Raw genomic sequence first — 22,533 nt, forward strand, 5'->3', positions numbered from 1 at the left:
TAGCAAATGAGGCTTTGGCTATGGATGGGACACGTTTATAAATTATCATGCGCTCAAAACCAGAATTTACTCCCAAGAGGTAAAGAATGGCATGCACACCCACAAATCCCCCATCCCTTCCCTGGCATCCTGTCCAGCTCAGAGCAGTCTGGTAATCTACGGGCTTTCGGTCAGCTCTGCAGTATAAGTTGGTAAATTAGCAATATGGTCTGGCTTAAGTGCATTTCACATCTGGTTAGCAACAATAATGCATGTTATGCTTCATTTATACAATCTATTACACCTATTTCCACTGGTTGGTTTTACCTTTTATTAGTATTTCAATGTTATTTCAAAAGCTCAGATAAATTAATGCCTGAGCAAATGCATCCAATGGCTCATAGACTATCTGTGAAGGGCCTCCTTGAACTTGCTTTGAGTTGCTAAAGACAAAAGTAACAATTTCTATCTCCCAATAAGCCACCTTGCATTAACTATTTTCACTGTATAGAACTCTATTTAAAACCTTCAGGGTGCTTTTATGATTTAAAAGCAAACTGAAAGAAAATAAAAATAAAACCAAAGGAAGAATGGGAGATTCTAGGTACCACAAGAATCTAAGGTCAGTGAAATAACAGCACTGTCACTTATCCTCAAGCCTAAAACATTGGCCTCTGTGCATCCCCAGGACTCTGACACAATTTAAGGCTTAGCTCTTCCAGATGATGGTTCTTCCTCAAATTCTTTCCTCAGAGAAAACACGCTGGTAAACTTTTTTTAAAATATATTTTTATTGATTTCAGAGAAGAAGAGTGAGGGAGCGAGAGATGGAAACATCAATGATGAGAGAGAATCATTGAGTAGCTGCATCCTGCATGCCTCACACTGGGGATCAAACCCACAACCCAGGCATGTGCTCTGACCAGGAATCAAACCATGTCCTCCTGGTTCATAGCTCAACACTTAACCACTGAGCCATGCCAGCTGGGCAACACACTGGAAAACTTTTATTATAGAAGGGGCACCTCCAGAAAAAAAAAATGCAAATCAGATGTGCTGCTATTAATTTTCAGGAGGCCACATAGAAGAGCTGATCCCAAATTTTGGGGTCTTAAAATCCCTTTACACTCTTCAAAATTATTGAAGACCCCTAAGAGCCTTTGTTTATGTGGGTTTTATCTACCCATAATTAAGTTAGCCTGGCTAGAGGCTTATCAATTTCCTTAGTCTTTTCAAAGAACAAGCTTTTAGTTTCATTGACTTTCTCTATTGATTTCCTGTTTTCAAACTCAGTCCATTCATACTTATTATCTCTTCTTTTCTGTTTACTTTGGATTTAATTTGGAATTTCTTTTTCCAGTTTACTATGGTGGGTAGAGTAGTTAAGAATACAACTACTAGTACAATTTGCCGCCACTGCATTGATTTGTACTAAGGAACCAGCAATTTTACCTGCTGTTACTTTTGTACCATTATGGCAATTTCCAAACACCAAAATAGAAAATAATGTCTTAATGTTATTATTAAAATAGTTTTGATCTTGCAGCTCTCTGAAAGAATATTACAGTTCCCTAGGGGTCCAATCCCACTTTGAGGACCACTGTCTTCAAATTTACACATATAACCTTTTTATTTTGTATGCTATATTAAGATTACATACAAAATATGGAATGGTTAATGGTCTTCACATCTTTTTGTCTAAAAATGTTTTTAGACAAAATGTATTTTCCCTCTAAGAACACCAATGACCCTTTGGGATACCTACTCCTTACACTACTGGTTACCTTTTTGCTATCACAGAATTGAAGGTAGAAATAACCAATAAAAATGCCTAATCTGGGCTTCCAGACATGAAGAAACTGATACCAAGAGAGGAAAAGTCACTGGTAGTAAGCTATAATTTCAAGTCTCCTGCTTCCTAGTCAAATCATGTTTAATTTTTATATACAGGCCTTTACTCAACCATTTATTCTTCTCTCTTTGGTATGTATGTTTCCCTCTCTCCTCCATTCTTATTCTTTTAATCAGGCACGATCCTAAATCATGCACAGCAGTATCTTTCATATATGTTTTGCTAGTTTAATCTAAAAGATCTTTAAAATACAGTCTCTGTGTGGTTTGGCTACATTTAAAAGGTGTGTTCTAGCCCAAAGCATTTAAATGTGGTTTAGTTTAAATCTCTAAATGATAATGTTTCAAGAGAAAACAGAATACATATGACTCCTAATTATCTTTGCATGAATTTGAAATCTTTACGGAGGACAAAATATTGCTTAAGTGTAAAGAATGGCAGTGGAGAGGACATCGGTCCACCCCAGAGCACTGTCTCTGAAGAGAGCAGTGGCTCCACCCATCAGTGGCTGTGACCTTGCCTAAATAAAATATGACGAGTAAGAAACTACTGAGAAAGGAAAAGAGAAAGTGCAAGAAGAGAAAAATGCAATAGATCTCTTCAGTCCTAAATTACAGGTTTACTAATCTAGCTGCACCATATTGCAGATGTTTCTTGATCCATTAAAGTGAACCAAAGCAAATTTCCTCCTACACAGAATCAAATTGTTACCTTAACCACAACATGCCCCACCACTTCCCCCTCCACCACCACCAAAAGAGATGTGAGATTATGTGGGAATCGAGCATTGGATAAGAGCTTTTAAAATGTTCCCATCTGACATCTATGATGCCTTAAGCTATTAAAATGTGGATAATAATTCTCTTGTCAGTCAGTTAAGTGTGACTGAGGTCTTGATAACTGAATTTAAAAGAGCACGTCATCATAGATAAAGGACAAACTGGTTCTGAATATCTTTCCCAAAATATATTGTTACAGGGCCTTTCGGTGGCCTAATTAAACTAAAAATATTTAGAAATCAAAGGGGTATGTTTCTTTCAAGAGCTCAGTATAATAATCTGAGTGCCAAAAACCCTACTACAAATGGATTTTGTAAAGCTGAATTCTATTATAGAGCTTAAAAGCCAGGGTTTTTATAGTTATTTTTTAAAGATTTTTTAATTTAATTTATTGGGGTGGCAATGGTTAATAAAATTAAATAGGTTGCAGGTGTACAATTCTATAATACATCATTTGTATTTTTTATACTTATTTTTGAAAATTATATCTTAGCTCTTTCTATGTTTTGTGTAATACACATCAAAGATGTCTCTAGGACAGTGATGGCGAACCTATGACACGCGTGTCAGAAGTGACATGCGAACTCATTTTTTTGGTTTATTTTTGTTAAATGGCATTTAAATATATAAAATAAATATCAAAAATATGTCTTTGTTTTACAATGGTTGCAAATATCAAAAAATTTCTATATGTGACACAGCACCAGAGTTAAGTTAGGGTTTTTCAAAATGCTGACCACCAAGCTCAAAAGGTTCACCATCACTGCTCTAGGGTATGCCCACTGCGTATGTCATTCAACACAGTCCTGGCATATATTAAACAAACACACACGGTGACCTACACACTTGCTGTCAATCATTCATGGCTTTTTATGGCTCAATTTAGCGAAAACAGTGCTGTAGATTTCTGTTTGTTCTGTTACAAACGCACATTTACTAGGTAGCCACAGTTTCAAGTTTACTGTATTATCCAGCACTCAGATTTTAGCCATAACAAATTGTTAAAAATTGAAACTCCTTTTTTGTGTTATCCTATATAATAAAAGGCTAATATTCAAATTGACCAAACAGTGGTCGCTATGATGTTCAGTAACCACCAGGGGGCAGATGCTCAAAGCAGGAGCTGCCCCCTGGTGGTCAGTGCGCTCCCACAGGGGGAGCACCGCTCAGTCAGAACCTGGGTTCACGCTGGCAAGAATAGTGGTGGTGGCGAGCGCAGGAGCAGGGGCGGGAGCCTCTCACGCCTCTGCAGCAGTGCTAAGGATGTCCGACTGACAGCTGTAAGTCAGACATCCCACAAGGGGTACCAGACTGCGAGAGGGCACAGGCCAGGCTGAGGGACCTTCCCCTCTCCCAGCCCCCGCCTCAGTGCACAAATTTCATGCACTGGGCCTCTAAACTATAAGGGATTATCTAAAATTTCATCCTGTTTCTGAAACACTGGCTTAAAAACATTTTGTGATATCTTTCTCTGATCCAACAATTATATAGACATTACAGGTCTAAACCTGTTATTCCACGGTCCAGAGGGAGAAACTGAAACAGTGGCTGTCTGCCCTTTGGGGCTCTCCATATATGTTACTGTCACTTTGAGGCACTAAAAACAGACCTGAAATCCTTTCCCCCTATGGGAATGGACTGAACAGTTTTGGGAGAAATTATAGGAATAGTAGGACTCCTTGGGAGAGTTCTTCCAGGCCAGCTTTATTCCATTCCTTATCTGTGAATGGATAGGACAATAGCAGACACTTTCTAATAAACCACGGTAAGAGAGAGAGCAAATGCTAAGTGGGAAGATTCTACAAACAGAAATGATCACTCCAAATTAAAGACAAGGACTGACCACAACAAATGTGAATGTTTGAATATTTAGTTTTACTGAGTACAAACTGAGAACATCACCCTGAAATCAGGACTCCACCCTCTGCTATAAAATTTGGGTGAAATTAAAAGTGGAAAAGAGAAAATGTGGCAATTTATCTCCATTTTATAAAGAGCAAATCTTCTGTGGTCCAATGGTCACTTGAAGTGACAGAAGCCAGAGTATTTTGGGATGAAACTAGGTCAAAGAAGCAGACAGCTGAGAGGAAGGAGTTTACATTTATGTTCCATGTTCTAGACACATTCCAGAATATCAAAATGAAAATAAAGCAAGGCAGATATTAAAATGCTTCTTTTACAGGTACGGTAAAGAGTAAATAAAAGAGATGTAAGAATTCAATAATAAAAATCACCAATGACAAAATGCATAGTTCAATTCTACAATACTCTAAACTCAGACTCCACTTCGTGAGTTACTTTATCACACTGTCAGCCCATGAAGGTTATCAGAATTTTTACTTATCTCTCTATATATCTATTATATATGTTTGATGTTAAATATGTCTATATATCTAGATAGATAGGAAAGATATACATAAAAATACAAGGGTGGGCCAAAGTATTAGTAATACAAATAAATAATACAATAATTAATAAATAATAATATAAGATTCGTGGTAATACAAATGAATACAATAAAACAATAATTAATAAATAATAATACAAGATTAAACTGTTTCACATAACTGTAAGCCTACTTTGGCCCACTCCTTAAAGTATATGCATATTTTATAGGTAAGTATATATAAAGGGAGAGAGACAAATAAAAAGGATTTTGTAAATCTTCAAACTTGTCCCATACGTCAATTATTGAGTCAGGGGAAAAGAAATTAGGCCACAGTTCCTTTTCATTAAAATTGAGTTTGAGCTATTATATTTGGCCTAAATATGATTATCCTCATTTCTCAAATGAGTTTGATCATTGTGGGGGAAAAAAATATGGATTTTCAGCCCTGGATCACAACCTTGAATCCATCCTGAGCACACTTTATCAAGAAATAGTGTCTGTATGAAAAATAAAGATATAATATGCTTGCATAAATATAAGAATAAAATTTAGATTCTGTGCCAATAGAAGAGCAGTAGGAAGGAGAGTGTGGAGACTTCTCTGTAACACCCAACACTGTGGCTCATAACCACTAATGGATGCCACAAAAAATTAGGCAACAGGGAACCAGGCTGACCAAAGCTTCCTGCTTAAGCAAACTGAACCAGGCCCAAGTTATACTGGAATTCCATAAGTAAAGTGATATAGGACACTTAAAAACAATTTGAAGTGAAATAAGACAGACAAAGACAAATAATGTATGACCTTACTTATGTGTGGAATCTAAAAAATACCAAACTCACAGAAACAGAGAACAGATTGGTGGTTGCCAGGGGCAGGGGGTGGGAGTATAATGCACAGCATGGTGACTATAGTTAACTGTATTGTCTATTTAAAACTGCTAAGAAATACATCTTAAAAGTTGTCATTTTTTTTGCCCTATCCGGGTTGGCTCAGTGGATAGAGCGTCGGCCTACAGACTGAAAAGTCCCAGGTTCCATTCCAGTCAAGGGCACATGCCCAGGTTGGAGGCTCGATGCCCAGGTTGCGGGCTCAATCCCCAGTGGGGGGCATGCAGGAGGCAGCTGATCAAAGATTCTGTCATCATTGATGTTTCTCTCTCTCTCTCCCTCTCCCTTCCTCTCTGAAATCAATAAAAATATTTTTTTCAAAGAAAGATCAAATAAATTATACTTCAAACAAAAATCACTTATGAAAATACTGACCCAAAATATGGATTTTTGAAAAGTCTACATCATGTTCTAGTGAAAAATCATGGGTTATCTTAGAGATGTTTTCAAAAAGTTAACTTCAGAGAGATATATTCCTTTAATTTTGCCTTTGTGCTTGTCCTTGGGAGAAACAATAGACTGAAGGAACCATATGCATAATCCAGTAACCTAATTTTTATTCATGTATTTATAAATAAAAACTAGAGTTATCAACAGTGTGTCAGGCAGTTGAGGCTCCCTACTGTGATTAAATAATATCTATATCCTATATGATAAAGAGGTACTATGCAAATTGACCCTCACACCCTCGCATCACAAGATGGCTGCCCCACGTTGTCACAAGATGGTCAGCAGGGGAGGGCAGTTGGGGTCAACCAGGCCTGCTAGGGAGGGCAGTTGGGGGCGATTGGGCCAACAAGGGAGCAGTTAGGTGTCAATCAGGTCGGCAGGGGAGCAATTAGGGGGTGATTAGGCTGGCAGGCAGAAGCAGTTAGGGGCAATCAGGCAGGCAGGCGTGTGTTTGGGAGCCAGTAGTCCTGGATTGTGAGAGGGATGTCCAACTGCCGGTCTAAGCCCAATTGGGATCAGGCCTAAACTGGCAGGAGTTGTACTCCCCCAAAGGGTCCCAGATTGGCGAGGGTGCAGGCTGGGCTGAGGGACTCTAGTATATATATAAAAGCCTAAGCAACCATTACGACCAGTCGACCACTCAACTACTAAACCAGTCACTATGACACACACTGACCACCAGGGGGCAGACGCTCAACGCAAGAGCTGCCCCCTGGTGATTAGTGCACTCCCACAGTAGGAGCCACTCTCAGTCAGAAGCCAGGCTCACAGTTGGCAAGCACAGCTGCGGCAGTGGGAGCCTCTTTCACCTCTGCAGCAGCACTACAGAGCAGTGGCGGCAGGCACAGCAGGCAAGGGTGAGTGGGAGCGGCATGGCACCTGGCCCTGGCTCTGGCTCCTCCCCAGCTGCCTACCACTCGTGCACTGCTACATCCTGAGAATCAGGCCAAAACCAGCAATCCGACATCCCCCAAGGTGTCCCAGAATGCAAGAGGGGGCAGGGCATGTGGAGGGACCCCACCGGTGCATAAATCCATGCACCGGGCCTCTAGTATAATACATATGGTTAAATATTCAATGGTCACTATATAATTTTTAAAATTGAAATAGTAGTTAAATAAAGAGTGAAACAAAGCATCTTTTATCATGGTGAAGGGTACAACTACATGTAGTGAAAATATTACTGATCTATGTGCTGAATATCATAGTAACAAATGGGTCTAGGTTTTCTAGTGGTCAGGAATATAGAATACCTATATGACAAAAATCATGCAGTTATATGTGAATTAGTAAAGTTTGGGCAACACTCCCACCATGAGTCTATCTCAATGTCTATTTCATTCTTGAATTCTTCTAGGTTCTGTACTCGAGGGGTAGAGAGGGCAAGGAGTGAAGAAGGACAGGTAGACAAGGCTACAGGATGATGGCAGAATGGAAATACTGCAATTGACTCTGTATACATGAGAGGCGGTCACTGTTTTTTGACACTGTACAAGTCATTGGACACCTCTGTGTCAGTTTGTTCTTCTTTTGAATTGATATGAATTATACTAGGTAATATCTAAAATTTCTCCTATCCCTAACAATAGACGTAGCAAAGTATTTCACAGCTTCTCAGTTGACACCTAAGAAAGTTGTTAGTCATATTGTATCAAACCCATAATTTATCTTTGTGTCTTCTTATATAATCCTTTCACTATATAATTTTCATTTTAAACCATTACCTTTATTTTTATACTTCCATGCATTTTTTAAAAACCCTTCTTATGCCTCAGGAATTGGCAAATATATTTCATCTCATGTGTCACTTCCTAGAGGAGTGTGCTCAAAGAATTGTGGGAATTCTTAATGTGGTACCCAATGTCTTGATTGATTATCAATGTATGCATGGGTGAGGGAGAATGATTCACAGTATATAAAACAGAGGTGAGTTTAAAAGCATTGATTGTGAATCCTAAGATTTCAAAATTACCTGATACCTAGATTCAACAACCAAAATTTATGGCTATTTTCTCTATATACTTTAAGGGACTTTAAAAATAAAAACATTTTAGCCAAAAATATAAACCTCCCTTTTATTTAAATGGGGAGGGGTGAAAAGAAAAGAGAGTAGGTACTTTTTCTCAAATTATAAGCTGTATTATAAAAAATATCATTATTTTGAGTTTTATTTCAAAGTCCTGAAAATCCATAGGCAAAATATACAAACTACATGTTGAATTGAAATTAAGCAAAGTTAACTATATATATATCATTTGCATTCTTGGGTATTTTCTAACAAATCATAAATTGTTTTTTCTTGTTCTCTTCACAAGTTAGTTACAAAAAGTGGTATTAAGCCCTGGCAGAGGTAGCTCAGCTGGTTAGCGTGTTGTCCTGATGAGCCAAAGTTGCAGGTTCCATCTCCTGTCAGGGCATATATAAGATTTTTGTTGGTCTTATTCACAGGTATATGAGATAAAGGATTCTATGCTCAACATCACTGCAAAAGACTGAATGTTTCCAGAAATGTCAGAATTTAAAATAAAATATTGAAATGCTTAAGGGAGGAAAAAGTCTTTATGCCCAGGAGTTTCAGCAGGGTCTTACAGGTAAATATCTATTAAAAAAGGAAAGAAAGAAAAAGGAAGGAAGGAAGGAAGGAAGGAAGGAAGGAAGGAAGGAAGGAAGGAAGGAAGGAAGGAAGGAAGGGAGAAAGGAGGGAGGGAGGAAGGGAAGGAGGGAGGAAAGAAAGGAAACTCCTCCAAATGCCATGATCCCTAGAAATAGGTTTTTGAAGAAAGTTGTTAAGTTTTTCTGTAAAAAAAAATGTATTAATTTTATGATCAAATTTTATTGTTTCTCAAGTAGGGTTTTTAAGATTCTGATTTAAAGTGTCCAAATGTTGAATTTTTTTAATTCTTATGATTTTATTATTTGTAGTACCTAATACAAACTAGGATAAAAAAAAGAGTTCTTATCTTTTCTTCAGTGAAGAGATAAGAGTAATTTGAAATTTACTCTATTAATTTTCAGTAGATACTGGTGTGTCAATCTAGGGCTTTAAGATTCCTGAAAAAATAATTGTTTTATAAAAACAAGTAACCTTCATAAAGAAAGAGTTTTCTAAATAGAGCTAAATACAGGTTACCACCAATTTAGTAATTTAAAAATTACTAAATTAGTAGAGAGAAAAATTAACATGGACGATCACTTCCTGATCGTCCTGATATGTTTAGTCTAACATTTATATGTTATATAAATGTCTAATCACTATATTGTAAACCTGAAACTAATACATGGAAGTATAATACTGTATGTCAACCATAATTGAAAAATAAAAAAATTTAAAAAATTAAAAGAAAATAAAAACAATAAGTTATCATGCAACCATCTTACCAGTCAAGTTCATACTTATTAATAAGTTTAAAAGAAAAGCAACAACCACACTTTAAAAATTCAGCTAGTCAACAAACTTTTCTCATAAAACTCACTCAGATGAACATTTCAAATCTCACCTAAATTTCTACCTGATATTAGAAACCTGTCTCTTTTTCCCCAAGAGCCAGAGCCATGCTTTTCCAATTACAGTGCTATGTTTGGAAATCCCTGAATCTCTAAATAAAAATTCTCTCTGGATTCCATGGGAAGAATTTCTGTGTGCATTGTACAACTTTAACTCTGACACAATCTTTAGGCTAAAAGACCTGTCAACTCAGAGGGGAAATAGTCCATTTATTTTTCATGCCTGCTCAAAAAATAATAATAATCAGTCCAGCTGACACGGGGTGGGGAGGCAGTTTCATTTCTCATTCTGAGTAATTCCCTATTGCAAACAATGCATCTTCTGTGAGAATCTTCTTGCTGAAATTCCAAAAATGTTTCCAAATCCCCAAATATTTCTAAATTATTGTATGACTTGAAAAAAATGCAAACAGTAAAACTTCTCTGTGATATCAAGTATGATTATATTAAATTAATGCAGGTTTTTTAGCACCACAAAGTAATTAATACATTGATTATGGAGAAACACCAAGAAAGATACCATAGAACTATGAGATCAGTCTTAGCATTAAAGAAATTACGTGCCCTGAAGTGTGTCCTTAATTATTTAGAAGACCAAGTAATTATCTACATGGAATTTATCAATAATTAATACGCCTACCTTAATGCACTTTAACTAAACTCCCTTTTTATATAATGAATCATCCACACTCAATACCATTAAAGTTTAAAGTTTTAAGAAACTTAGATGTGATATCAACAGTGAGAGCTTCCAGGCTTGGATCTTTTTCCCAGGTCCTGTCATCTAGTCCTATGTCTCTGAATACCAATTATGTGATGCTGTTGACTCAAAAGTTTATTTCTCTAACTTGGTCCTCTCCACTGTTCTCTGTATCCATTCATTCAACTTCTAGTCTGAGTCTTCCACTTGAGTATACATCTAATGAATATTTAAACTTAATACTTCCAAAAGTCAACTATCCCAACTTGTAAAATTCACTCCTCTACTAATTGTTCACATTGGGGTAAAAAAGAACTACCGTCTACTCTATGGCACAGATTTAAAAATATACACGTTATCCCAGATTCCTTGCTTACCCTCACCCTCTCCACACAAGTCCTGTTTGTTCTAAATGTAAAATATAATTCTCTCCATCCGCACTGCTACCACGCGAGGCCAAGCCAATATCATTTCCTGCCCAGCAAACTGCAGTAGTCTGTGAAATACATCACAGTTTTATCCTTGCCCCTTCCCATTCCACCTTCCAAATAGCAGCCAGAGTAATCTTTTGAAACAATAAATCACTTCATGCCACTCTGCTGAACCCAGCCTCCTCTCATCCCAGTCTCATCTTCACATCCATGGACCTGTCAGAGATCTGTCACAGCTGACAAACAAAATCTTATTGCTAAATCTTAAAGTTTCAGTGACACATTAGGTTTATGAAAATAAAGGGCAAAACAAGATAAATAAAAATATTAAAGGATGTAGAATACATACATATAGGAATCAACTAGATCATATACCTTTGACATAGATTGCATTTATGTAACTTAATAATACAACAGTAATTGTAATACACTTCTATATATGTACTTTTAAATAAGCTCAATTAACCAAGGGAATTCATCAACACTCATTCCAAACAACCATGTTTAATGATATTCTTAAGAATTAAAAGTCTGAATCTTGTCATTAATTTTTAAAGCAGTGTATATAACAAACTCTAGGCACTGATTAAGCTATCTAATTGTGTATGCATTCGTCTACCAAAAACTCGTTGTAATTCAGCAGCATCATTAACTCTAATGGTCACTGCTGAAAATGAGGGTGTTGTTAATATCATGGCCATGAGCATTAGCACATTAAAGAAACTTTCCCACTCCATCCCCAGGTTTGCTTTTGTTTTGACAAAAGAGAAAAGTATTTAACACGATCTGATAATGATGTATAGCAGCAGCACTTGAAAAAGCAAAGACAATCTCTTTATTCTCCAGTAGAGGAATACATGAATTAATTCCATACTGTAGGACATAATGAGGCTATGAAGAAATATTTTCAGTATATGAATATAAAGTTTTCCAAGTTGCATCATTAGGTAAAAAAGGAAATCAGGTGGTAATTCTATCTTAAAAGATGAACAAAAATCATTCTATAATATGTGCACAAGCCATTTTTTAATAATATAAAAAGCATGAAAAAAATGCTCCCCAAAAATCTAAGTAACAAAATAAACTGATTAATGGAGTGGATCCTGAGACATGGAAGCATGGAAAAGAGTGTGGAGTCTCAGAGGGAAGGTGGGGAAGGGTGGGTGGGTAGGAAGTAATCAACCAAAGACCTTGTATGCATACCCTATTTATGCATAACCTGCTGGGGTCCAACCCCAGCAGGTCCAGGGGTCCCCAAAGGTGTGGACGGAGTCGGCGAAGAAGGAATGACACAGAGACAGCGTTCAGTTGATCAGCAGCCTAGCCAGGATCTCTAGCCAGGATCTCCAGCCAAGTTCTGTACAGGATCTCCGGCGAAGTTCTGGTCAGGCTCTCCAGCGAAGTTCTGGTTAGGATCTCCAGCCAGGTTCTGTGTCCATGTTCTCTTGCTAGGTTCTCCACCCAGGTTCTGTAGGTTCTCCAGCCAGGTTCTGTAGCCATGTTCCCTCGCTAGGTTCTCCAGCCAGGTTCTGTGTCCATGTTCTCTTGCTAGGTTCTCCACCCAGGTTCTGTAGGTTCTCCAGCCAGGTTCTGTAGCCATGTTCCCTCGCTAGGTTCTCCAGCCAGGTTCTGTCCAGGTTCTCCAGCCAGGTTCAGTCACCAGGTTCTAGTCAGGTTCTCTTGCCATGTTCTATCCAGGTTCTGTAGCCAGGTTCTGTCTCTAGGATCTTCAGCCAGGTTCTCTTGCTAGGTTCTGTTGCCAGTTTCTGTTCTGTCTCTAGGTTCTGTCTCTAGGTTCTGTGTAGGTTCTGTGTCTAGTTTCTGTGTCCTGTTGTCTTGTTACATCTGTATTTATACCAGTTGATTCCAATCCTATCAATCTCTATTCCAAAGGTTAGGGCGTTTCTTATCTCCATTCCAGGGAGTAAAGATTATGTAGCTTAAGCATGATTGTTCATAGTTAAAGTGATTAATTACCCGCCTGGCACTTAGTTAAGGGGTTTTATTCCCTCCCTAACTTCAGGGGAAAATCCCTGCCTGGGGAAACAACCTTTCTCAGAGAGGTGACCTTGGTTAAAACACATAGTGCCAAGAAGGTGAGCAAACATATTAAGAACAGTATGCCATATATGCCAGGTCCCTTGAAACCTCAAGGATGGACCGGCTCCCAGCAATAACCCATGGACGCAGATAATAGGCTGCTGAAGGCCTGGGGGCGGGGGGTAGAGGAGTGTGAGGGGCGGGAGCAGGCTAGAGGGGGCCAATGGGGGGAAAAGGGGACATACATAATACTTACAACAATAAAGAATTATGTATAAAAAAAAAAAAGTTTCCCAAACTGTGAACACCAGTTACCTGAGACTGGATGGCAAAGGCATAGATCAATTTTCCCTTGCATTTTACTTTTATACATTTTACTTTTATAATTGTTATAAAATCTAAAAAGAAATATTATCTCTCAAAATCACTTGGAAATTCAAAAGTCCCAGAAAAAAAGACCTCCCCTGAAAGTAAAATATCTATATAACATTATTCACCAAATTAATAAAGTTAGTTCAGGAATCATTGGTATGTTCTCTAATTCTTGCAATAACGCTACAAGATAAGCACCATTATTTTCATTTTACAGGTGAGGAAATTAAAGTACAGAGAGGTTAGGTATTATTCCCAAAGCCACATAGTTACCAAGTAGCAGAAGCTAATTTAACTGCAAGTCTGGCTCTAAAGCTTAGACTTTGACTATAAAATATTACTTTTAATATTTATAGCCTGTTTAATACATTTACAGAGCATTCCAACACTGAAAATATTACAAAAGACTAAATATAATATAGCAGGCTCTCTACATTTAAGAGAAGGTGAAGGGATTAGCCAAAGAACGTAAATGCATAACCCATAGGCACAGATAACAATGTTGTGATAGCCAGAAGGAAGGGAAGGTGGAGGGGACATCTTAATAGTGTCAACAATAAAAATAGATTAAAAAAAATAAGGAAATATTCTATCCTGAGAGAGATGACAGAACCAAATGAAGAGTGACATAGTATTCAATAACCAAGGCATAATGGATGGAGCCACATCTATTTCATTAATTTCTGCTTATCTCCATGGCTTTCATTCATTGGGTGCTTAACAAGCATCTATAAAATGAATGGTCTTTTGTTATGTAATATAAATGTATTAAAAGGTCTCATGATAATCTAATGTGTTCTGCACAAAGCATATGTAGAGACTGTGTCAATTCAATGTGGACCAAACACAAACCATGAAGCATTTCTCTTCACTTAGAGCAGCGAATGACCCTTTCACAGGGGTCGCCTAAGACCATCGGAAAACACATATATAATTACATATTGTTTTTGTGATTAATCACTATGCTTTAATTATGTTCAATTTGTAACAATGAAAATACATCCTGCATATCAGATATTTACATTATGATTCATAACAGTAGCAAAATTAGTTATGAAGTAGCAACGAAAATAATTTTATGGTTGGGGGTCACAACAACATGAGGAACTGTATTAAATGTCATGGCATTAGGAAGGTTGAGAACCACTGACTTAGAGCATTAATACTACTCCAAGCACACAACCTCATGCGACCTCTTTTGACATGAGAAAGCACTTATGAGCTGGCAGACTGGCGAGTAAGCATTATCCATGGTCCTGAAACAAGAGACCTCTGGATAAAGCTCACTGGCATTTTTAGCTGTTTCTCATCTCAGATTCCCAGAAGCCATATGTCAATTGAACAGAACTAAGTTGCACCTAGTTAAAATGCCCATTATTACCCAAAGCAATATACAGATTTAATACAATCCCCATCAAAATCCCAATGACATTTTAAAAAGAAATAGAACAAAAAATCATCAGATTTGTAGGGAACCACACACACAAAAGAAAAGCCCAACTAGCCAAAGTAATCTTCAAGGGAGGAAAACAAAGCCAGAGGTATCACACTACCTGACTTCAAATTATACCACAGAGCAATGATAACCAAAAGAGCATAGTATTGGCAGAAAGACACAGAGACCAATGGAAAAGGATTGAGAACCTAGAAGTTTACCCACATATGTATAGGCAAATAATTTTGACAAAGGGGCCAAAAATATATAATGGAAAAAAGCAAGACTCTTCAATAAATGGTGCTGGGAGAATTGGAAAGCCATATGAAAAAGAATAAAACTAGATTATAGTTTGTCCCCTTATACAAAAATTAATTCAAAATGGATCAAAGACCTAAGTATAAGATCTGAAACAATAAATTACATAGAAAAAAACATACATACTAAACTTATGGACCTTGGTCATAGAGAACATTTTATGAATTTGATCCCAAAGGCAAGGGAAGTAAAGGCAAAAATAAATGAATAGGATTTTATCAAACTAGAAAGCTTCTGCACAGCAAAAGAAACCAACAAAACAAAAAGGCAGCCAACAGAATGGGAGATGATATTTGTAAACAATAGCTCCAACAAGGGGTTAATATCTAAAATATATAAAGAATTCATACAACTCAATACCAAACAAACAATCCAATTAAAAAATGGGCAGAGGGCCCTAATTGGTTTGGCTCAGTGGATAGAGCGTTGTCCTGCGGACTGAAGGGTCCCAGGTTCGATTCCAGTCAAGGGCATGTACCGTGGTTGTGGGCACATCCCCAGTGGGGGGTGTGCAGGAGGCAGCTGATCGATGTTTCTCTCATGGATGTTTCTGGCTCTCTATACCTCTCCCTTGCTCTCTGTAAAAAAAACAAACAATCAATAATACATATTTTAAAAAAATAAGTAAAAAATGGGCAGAGGAACTGAACAGATGCTTCTCCTAAGAGGACATAGAAGTAGCCAGATATATAAAAAGATGCTCAACTTCACTAGCTATTAGGAAAATGCAAATCAAAACTGTAATGAGATACCACCTCACACCTGTCAGAATGCCTACTATAAACAAGACAAGTAATAACAAGAGCTGAAGAGGTTGTGGAGGAACCCTCATTCACTGCTAGTGGGAATCTAAATTGATACAGTCACTATGGAAAACAGTATATAGCAGTGATGGTGAACCTTTTGAGCTCGGCGTGTCAGCATTTTGAAAAACCCTAACTTAACTCTGGTGCCATGTCACATACAGAAATTTTTTGATATCTGCAACCTTAGTAAAACAAAGACTTATATTTTTGATATTTATTTTATATTTTTAAATGCCATTTAACAAAGAAAAATCAACCAAAAAAATGAGTTCGCATGTCACCTCTGACACATGTGTCATAGGTTCGCCATCACTGGTATAGACGTTCCTCAAAAATTGAACTGTAGACTCTAAACCTGCATGGTTTTGCAAATCAACATCACAATAAATTCAATAAATAAAATAAATACAATACAATAAATAAAATAAAATAAATAAAATGCTTAGGAAAAAATTAAGAATAGAGTTACCATATGACCCAGCAATTCATCTTCTGGGTATCTTCCTGAATAATTTAAACATTTATTTGTGAAGACATATGCAACCCTGTGTTCATTCCCAGTGGCCAAGATGGAAAACAACCAAAGTGCCCTTTGGTAGATGATTGTATAAAGAAAATGTGGTACATATATACAATACTATTCAGCCATAAGAAAAAATGAAATACTGTCATTTGCAACAACCTGCATAGACCCTGAGGATTATCATGCTAAGTGAAATGAGTCAATCAGAAAAAGCTAAGCACCATATGATTTCACTCAGATATAATTGTGAAACTCATAGACACAGGTGACAGTATGGTAGTTACCAGAGGGAAGGGGGTAGAAGTAGTAAAAGGTAAAGGGGGCCAAATATATGGTGATAGAAGATTATTTTACTTTGGATGGTGGGCACACAATGCAATACAGATCATGTATCATAGAAATGGACACTTGAAACTATAAAATGTTATAAACCACGCTGGCCAGTTTAGCTCCGTGGTTAGAGCGTAATCCCACAGACCGAAGGATCATGGGTTCAATTCCCAGTACAGAACACTACCTGTGTTGTAGGTTCCCTAGCCCTGGAAGGGGCTCATGCGGAAGGCAACCAATCAATGTGTCTCTCTCATGTCAATGTTTCTCTCTCTCTTTTCTCCCCCTCCTCTCCCTTTTTCATTCTCTCAAGAAATTAATGAAAAATAAAAAGAATGTTATAAACCAGTGTCACTACAATAAATTTAATTTAAAAAATAAATTAAATAAATAACTAAATATAAGGTATTAGGCCTGGAAATACACTCAAGTGAAAAAGATAAATCCACATGCCTTCCAAAGGGTCTCTCATTCTACTTGAAGCAACTATGCCTGTTTTCCAAACAGTAAGAATTGGTATGAGGAGCACACTCACAGGTCAGGTCACTTTCTATAAGGCCTCTTGAGGCTCTCATGCCAGAATCTATGTGGTTTATAGTTGCATGGTCCTAAGAAAATTATTTTAAAACATTTTGGATTCTCAAGCAAGTGGCTCTGCTGAGACTGCATCTAGTTGACTATTTAAAACAGGCACTCAGAAAGAAAACATAAAATCAGCAACAGCTTTTATTAGCAGGCATAATCTTATGCCTCTCATTTGGTTATTTTATGTGTCAAAAGTATGTTTTTATATACATATATTGAGATTTAACACAAGTCAAATGCCTCTTTCATTATCTGCTATTAGGATAATCACTACTTAAAGAACTTTAAACCTATTGTATTTAAAGATAGTTCCCCAACCTATGAATTACATCATACATGATTTGCTCATGTAAAATTGGGAGAGATTCATTCATTTATTCACTCGATAACTTATTCAAATGAGTGTTTAAAACTCATCATGTATCAAGCAATGTGCCAGGCACTCAATTTTTAAAATATTCCAATGCTAAGCAATTATTTTATATACAATTATTCAAAGTATCCACTGAAGAAACTATAAAAATAATTTTGATAACTGAATAACAGTCTGAAGAATCCATGTTTATAAAATATTTCAGTATCTTAGCCAATATCTATTAAATACTAATGCTAATGTTTCATCGGTTGAATGTACTGCTAAATGTTTTTACTTTTCAAAATCATATATAAATTCTGACAAATGTAAAAGGTCATTAGCGACAATGAAATCCTTAAGACCTACTATGAAATAATCAGTACTCAATGGGATAGTAATTAACTTCAGAAACATACATTTCAGTTGATTACTCGTGAGCAAGACATAAATGTTACAAAACCACTGCTGCTAGAGAGATGTCTTGCTTTAGAAATAATGAGGAAAGGGATAACTGGGCTTTTTCCTTTGCTTTTCTAAAAAAAAAAAAAAAAAAAAAAAAAAAGGCTATAAATTTACTTTACTTACAATTTTACTGAAAAATAAAAGCAGGACTCTCAAATAATTAGAACCTCCTTATCTAAGAAATTTTATGCCCATAAATTTTTCTTAAGCAATAATTAAGACCTTGCACAAAGAGTTACTCACAGAAATGTGCTTGAAACACTGTTTATAATAGCTAAGTAACTGGGGAATATATAGTGGAAAATATATTCAACTATAGTGCACATACCTGAGTCTCTTTATGTGCATTATGTTTAATATATAACATATAATATGTACAATAGTATATTATATTGTTTTCATTAATTGCAACTGAGTCTAATAATATATACCAAGATGCAATATATATATATGTATGTATGTATGTATGTGTGTGTGTGTGTATATATATATGTATATATATGTGTGTGTGTATATATATATATATATATATATATATATATATATCCTATAGAATAAAAGCCTAATATGCAAATAGACTGGTAGAACAACCAGCTGCTATGACATGCACTGACCACCAGGGGTCAGATGCTCAATGCAGGAGCTGCCCCCAGCCTGCAGGCCCAGGCCAGCCAAAGCAGGTGCCAGTGGGTGGGGGCTCCCCGATTGTTCCACTGGTTGCCCCACAGATCAGCCCTGATCACCGGCCAGGCCTAGCAACCCTACCTGTGCACGAATTTCGTGCACCGGTGTGTGTGTGTGTGTGTGTGTGTGTGTGTGTGTGTGTGTGTGTGTGTATCTGAGATCATTGGTGGTAGATTTCTTTCATTTTTGCTTGTCTGAATGTTCAGGATTTTATAACTTTCTATAGCATGTCCTTACTGTTTTTATAAAAAGAAAAATATTATTTGACTCAAATTTTTAAAAATTCAAAAACGTGCTGCTGAGGTTTTGTCACTTTTAAGCATACCGTATATACTTTATCAATTAGTCCCTCCCCAATTTGTGAGCCTTATGAAATATAAATTTTAAAGCTCTCCCTAGTACCAACAATAAATTCTGTACTATGGAATTCTTTCTATTTACTGGTTTAAATACGTAAGCTAATGTTTTCAACCATTTAATGTTCATCTCCATTCAAGCAACACATAATGTCTTTTTTATAGTATTCAAAAGCTTAGCAAATAAATTCTAAAAACAAATCAGTAATCTGAATTAGTAATACAAAGCTAATTTTCCACTTTGATGTCAAAGGTTGGCAGACACTCTGCCACACTGTACACTGTCAAGAAGCCACAGAGGAAGAAGGAAAATTACTGCTCTTTTCTATAAAACCACTGTAATATCAGAACCGAAAGGCCGTGCACCACTTCAAATCCTCTGTGCCTCACACCTTAGTCTAGCCATGGATGCAGCCATGACCCCTCACCTCCAGACTGGACTGGGACCCTCTCATTTCCTGCCCAGGCTTCTCTGATGCCTTAGGCTAGGATGCCTGCAGGAACATGCTCCTCACCAACAGAATCAAAATCAGAATTGATAGGGAACTCAACCCCTCTTGACTACTACCATGTGATAATCCAGACTGAGTTCATCGCATGATAATCTCAAAACTATTATACTCACTAACTGCTAACTTGTTTGTCATTTGGCTTTTCCATCATCTGCTGAAAACTCCATGAAGAAAGGGCTCATGCCTGCTTTATTTACCACTATATATCCTGCCCTAATGGATGCCTGGCATGCTATGCATTTAATAGATTGTGTTGGGGGTCTCCATACCATACTCAGTTTCCATGATTTCACTAGAGGAACTCAGAGAGTTTAGAAAAGTTGTTATACTCATGGCTATGGTTTATTACAGCAAAAGGATAGAGATGAATATCAGCAAAGGAAGGGCACATACAGCAGAGCCCAAAAGAGAGCAGACACAACCTTCCAGTTGTCCCTTCTTAGTGGAGCCATACATACAGCACTTAATTCTCCTAGCAAGGATGTGTGACCACAGGCATTTAATACTGTCAATGAAGGAAGCTCACCTGAGCCTACTGCCCAGGGTTTTTATTGGGGGTCAATCACAAAGTCATGAAACACCCATGTAACTGACATTGGCTGTTTAGTAAGTATCCAGCCCCTTGAGTGGTATAACTGAAACAGCATTTTTCAAGTCCTAACCCCATAAATCACACATTCAGCAGAAACCATCTGCTGTGACCCAAAGCCCAACGTCTATAAAGACACTCTTATCAGGCAAGATATTTCAAGGGTTCTCTCTCAGGAGCTTGTCAGGAGCTGGTCTTTTCTTTGAACCTGCAAGGTTTGAGCATCCCAAGTCTGATGAACATAGATGTTTGCTGTCTACTGAATGAATGAAATGTGAAAAATGTTATGAAAGGAGAAGAGGAGAGTTCTTTAAGGGTAAATAGCAAGGGATTTCACTTTATTTGGGGATTAGGGAATGTCTCTCTCTAGATACAAATTTAAACTGTAGTCTGGGAGATGAATGGAAGTTACCCAATTTTAAAATGGACAATATGAAGAGAAAATAAAAAGGAAGGTGACAGTGTCGGAGAGAGCTTACAGAACAAAGTAAATCAGCAGGATGTGAAAAAACCTGGAGACCCATTTGTCATTTTCAAATTACCACCCGTTCTCTGTAAAGAATACACATTGATGTTTATAGAGAAGAGAAATTCTCTGCATAAATTTATTTTAGATGCATCATTTAAATTCTATGCCAAGAACAAACAACCCCTTCCTCTGGCCTATATAGTTTAGACCCCAATCTTTCCTTAGTCTTCCCTGGCAGTTCATAAATTTAAAAAAATATTTACTGAGATTTACTATGTACATCATTCAGGGTGTTCTCAATACAGCAGTAAACTTCAGTCCTTACCCTTAATAAGGCATTTTGTCTAAAATAAATCAGCACAGCCTGACCGGCATGGCTCAGCAGTTTAGCGTAGACCTATGAACCTCGAGGTCATGGTTCGATTCTCAGTCAGGGCACATGCCCAGGTTGCAGGCTTGATCCCCAGTGTGGGGTGTGCAGGAGGCAGCTGATCAATGATTCTCTTTCATCATTGATGTTTCTGTCTCTCTGTCCCTCTCCCTTCCTCTCTGAAATTAATAAAAATATATTTTAAAATGATAACAGTAATAATAATAACATGAATCAGCACAGTTTTACAAATTGTGAGAGTGTAAAATAAAGAGAGAGAAAAAATATATAAATGGGGATAATAGGTACAACCAAATTTATATCATTTAGATTGGGGTGGCAAGGATGTCCTCTCTAACAAACAAAATGGGAACTAAAAGGCACAAAGGAGTGAGCCAGATAAAGCAGTCCTGGAAAAGATCTCTGGCCCCTGGGAAGACCCAGAGTGGGAAAGAAGCTGGTATGCCAGGAGCAGAAAGGAGGCCACTATTTCTGGGGGACAGTGGTCCAGGATACAGAGGAAGTGGAGAGGAAGGGCCAAATGATGGAAGTCCTTCTGGGCTATGACAAGAATGCGCCTTTAATTTTAAATGCAAGGCCACAGTAGAGGGCGAGAACTGTTCACAGCCTGTTAGGGAAGAGCTCCTAATAGCTTCTGGCTGTGGCCAGCTGTGAGCCCCACTGCTGCCTTGCCTGGACATAGCTGTTTCAAGTACTCCAACACATACGCATACCCTGACTTTGTGCTTTCAGAGAGAGAGCAGTTTAAACAATGCTATACAATCAGGACCAGTTTGGGGGAAGGAAGAGGTCCTGAGTTTACATGTCATTCTTTGAGGCAGAGTGCCTGGACCAATGTCGGATCTCCTGCCCTTCTCATAGCACATTTCCCAACGACTAGCCATGCATCAACTGGTAAACTGAGTGACCTCAATTTAGGCCAGAAAAAATATTTAATGGTCTCTCAATCTATGTATTGAGAAATTTAAAACCTGTAAAAGAATATACACTTTTCCTAAGTAGCTTGGAACATAGTAGGGAAGATAATACGTAGACATTATCTCAAGTTCAAGCCTAGAATACAACAGAAATCACAGGATCAAGCAGACAATATGATTCAGAGGAGACAATAATGGAATGAAATAAGACATCACTTCTCGAACAAAATGTTTTAGCTACAACCCAACTATCCAAAAGCCTCAAAAAAAGGGTAAAGGTAGCCCCCTTATCCACAGATTCACTTTCCGTGGTTTCGTTCACTCATGGTCAACCAAGATCTGAAAATATTAAATGGAAAATTCCAGAAATAAGCAATTCTTAAGTTTTAAAATTATGTGTTGTTCTGAGTACTGT

The sequence above is a fragment of the Myotis daubentonii genome, chromosome 5 (genome assembly GCF_963259705.1).
Source record: "Myotis daubentonii chromosome 5, mMyoDau2.1, whole genome shotgun sequence".
In the NCBI taxonomy this organism is placed as follows: domain Eukaryota; kingdom Metazoa; phylum Chordata; class Mammalia; order Chiroptera; family Vespertilionidae; genus Myotis; species Myotis daubentonii.